The 3,732-nt window shown below is 37.1% G+C and overlaps 1 pseudogene; it reads right to left on the bottom strand.

The window, feature by feature from the left end:
- Nucleotides 1-1,955: 1,955 nt before the first annotated feature.
- Nucleotides 1,956-2,608, bottom strand: LOC106725947 (annotated as a pseudogene).
- Nucleotides 2,609-3,732: the final 1,124 nt, after the last annotated feature.

Raw genomic sequence — 3,732 nt, forward strand, 5'->3', positions numbered from 1 at the left:
TTAAGTTGTATGTACAAAAATAGAATCAGAGACATAGAAGCATCGAACAGAGTGTCCAACCTATGATGGAAGGTGGGGGAAGAAGGGGAAAGAGATCAGCCAGAGGACTTGTATGCATGCATATGAGCATAACCAATGGACAAAGAGAGGGGGGTAAGGGCATGTGCTGGGAGGTGGGAGTGGCCGGGGAAGGGCAGTGGGGGGGACGGGGCGGGGGAGGAGACTCATGTAATACTTTAAACAATAAATAATGTAAATTTAAAAAATGAAAACAAAAACTGAATGTTAATACTAGTATATGAACAATTTACACCCCTACAAACAATGTTTAGGCTTGTATATCTCAATATCATTCAACAAATGTTTATTGAGTGTTTACTATATTCCAGAGATCTTCTAAAATGGGGATTCAAGAATGAAACACACACACACACACAAAACCCCTGTACTCTTACAGCTTACTTACCACATTGTGCTTTATATCTTTGTATCAACAAATAAATTCAAGAAATTAAATAAATGGAGAGGAAGCCTAAAGATTTTAACACTTGTAAGACAAAGCAGCTAATTGCAATGTGTGAACCTTATTTGGATCCTGATTCAAACAAACACAATTAAGAAAATACATTCTGAGATATTTGGAAATTTGAACAAAACTGGTTATTATATAATTATTATTAATTTTAGGTTAGATGATGGCATTGCATTTATGCTTTTTTTTTTTTTAAGAAGTGCAGCCCTGGCCAGTATGGCTCAGTTGGTTGGGAGTTATCCTGTGCACCAAATAGTTTGATTCCTGATTAGGGCACATGCCCAGTTGTGGGTTTGAAACCCAGTAGGGGGTGTGCAGGAGGCAGTGGAGTAATGTTTTGCTCTCACATCTATGTCTCTCTCTCTCTCTCTCTCTCTCTCTTCCCTCTCTCTCTTCCCTCCCTCCCCCTCTCTCTAAAAATCAATAATAAAAAGATACATAATAAAAAAATTTTAATGAAATGATTTTAAGGCTAAAATTTGCTTCAATAAAATATTAGAGATAGAAGATGATGAATGTAGACATGATTCAGTAACTGCTGAAGCTGGGTAGTGATTGCTTGGGGTTCATATTTTGTCTATTTTTATATATTAGGAAATTCTACATAATATCACTTAAAATCATAGCCAGTAATTATCATACAAAATGGTATATCATTTTTCAGTTGAATATTTTTGAGGGTATATATTTTTCTTAAATTATCAGCCATTTTTACTGATGCTCTGAGGAAATATGTAGCAGATTTGTCATATGTCATTTTGCTCATAAAACTTTGTATTTTATTTATATGTCTCTATTTTTTTTTTAAGAATAAAGACCTTAATTACATGAGCTAAGATAGGAGGGCAGAGGATTTATTTGCCTTTCTGGGCCTTGATTTTCCTCAGATAGAACTCCAGCTCCTTGCCCTAGAGCACATAGCCATCTGCTTGGCCACACTGGCCTGGTCTTGAAGCGATGCATCGTTTCTCTCTCTCTCTCTCTCTCTCTCTAATTTTGAATTTAGCAAAAGTTATTTTATTCACCATATTTCAATAAAACCATAAAATACCAGGACTAAAAGATCTACTAGTTCATGTGTTATGCTTTCTCCTAAACAAGCAGTAATTTATAAACCTGTGCCAGGCAAGATGGAGTTAATGCCTGATCACTGGCGCATGCCCTTGAGAAGGAATAATGATGGATAATGCCCTGAAAAACAAGGGGAATAAAAAGATGGACAGCCTATGTCACTAGATTATAAAGGTAAAACAGTGAAAAAAGGGGGGATGATACAAGTGTCAGGAAACAAAATAGAAAGTATGGGAACCAGATAGGAAGGACATTTTTTTATTTGGAATGAGGCAGGAAGGATATAAATAATTTAATTAAAATAACTAATATATCTTCCCATTCAAAGTTTGAATTACTTTCTCTTTGTTTATCAGAAATCAGGAGTAAAATGTGACAATAGAAATATATTTCTATTATGGGCCTTGATTTTCCTCAGATAGAACTCCAGCTCCTTGCCCTAGAGCACATAGCCATCTGCTTGGCCACACTGGCCTGGTCTTGAAGCGATGCATGCAAGGAGCTTGCCCTGCTGGCACTGCTGCTCGAGAGGACTGCTGATTTTGACATTATTTTTCCTTTCATCATTTTTCTTCTGATTTTTCTTTGATTGTTTTTTGTTTAAAATCTCTTCCTCCTCAGGAGTCAGCTTGGCCCCTTCCTTGCGGCCCAGAAGCAGTGCATAGTGGGACTCGTACCGCTGTCGGTACCGTGTGCTGTCAATGAACACGATGCAGTTCTTTACTAGGGTTTGGTGCGGACCAGTTCCTTGTTGGATGCATTGTAGACGACGCCAATAATCCTTGTTTTGCGGCTACAATTCTCTGAGCCCCAGGAGAAGTTGCCTACGTCTAGCCTCAAGGCTGGGTACTTCTTGTTGCCTCCCCGCACTCAGACTGTGTGAATGCGGAGGGGCCGATCTTAGTGTTGGCAGCAGGGCATCCCAGCTCAAGGTTTCGCTTCTCATAGTAGGGCTTTCCCTTGCCCCTTGCGGTGCTTGTGCCAGTTGTCCTGAGAGAAACCCATGGTTTGGTGCCGGCTGGAAAGAGCTACATGTCCCTGTTTTTGAAAACAATTGTAAACACTTTAGCTTCTTTTCATTATTACTCAGAATAAAACTCAAGAATTTGTTTAGCAACCATTAAAAATGCAGCCTTGTTTTCCTGGGCATGCTCAAATTTTATATTTCTATTATAGCCCTTCTCTGGGTATGTACTGGTAAGAATTTTGTTTTCTTAGGACTTCGAAATTATATATTTCTCAGCAAGGCGTCCAGTGAGGGGCCAATTTTCAACAACTTCTGAAGCATTATCAAATTATTTTCCCAGTTGGCCTATTGAGAAATTTCTTTTCAACAACCCAAGGATTTACACACACAGCTTTTGGAACAAATTGTTCTGACTCATTGTCTACGTCTACATGACTTCTACATGACACCCTAGTGGTAGAAATGATACAAGTAAGGCATCTGAAATATACCTGTTTTCCTTTTCTTTTCCCAACTAGAAAATTTTGAACTTAGCAAAAGTTATTTTATTCACCATATTTCAATAAAACCATAAAATACCAGGACTAAAAGATCTACTAGTTCATGTGTTATGCTTTCTCCTAAACAAGCAGTAATTTATAAACCTGTGCCAGGCAAGATGGAGTTAATGCCTGATCACTGGTGCATGCCTTTGAGAAGGAATAATGATGGATAATGCCCTGAAAAACAAGGGGAATAAAAAGATGGACAGCCTATGTCACTAGATTATAAAGCTAAAGCAGTGAAAAAAGGGGGGATGATACAAGTGTCAGGAAACAAAATAGAAAGTATGGGAACCAGATAGGAAGGACATTTTTTTATTTGGAATGAGGCAGGAAGGATATAAATAATTTAATTAAAATAACTAATATATCTTCCCATTCAAAGTTTGAATTACTTTCTCTTTGTTTATCACAAATCAGGAGTAAAATGTGACAATAGAAATATATTTCTATTATTATTATTAATACTTGAATGATGATTTAAGAGCCTAGACTTGTGTTAAAATTTGTTATCTGTTTTTTCTACCCTGCTGCTCATTACTCATAAATCATTTATAAAATTATTATGTTAATTTTATAAATAGGGCAAACAGGCAGAGTGAGGTAAAGCAAATTTTGTA

This window comes from Myotis brandtii, unplaced genomic scaffold, assembly GCF_000412655.1.
Source record: "Myotis brandtii unplaced genomic scaffold, ASM41265v1 scaffold203, whole genome shotgun sequence".
In the NCBI taxonomy this organism is placed as follows: Eukaryota; Metazoa; Chordata; class Mammalia; order Chiroptera; family Vespertilionidae; genus Myotis; species Myotis brandtii.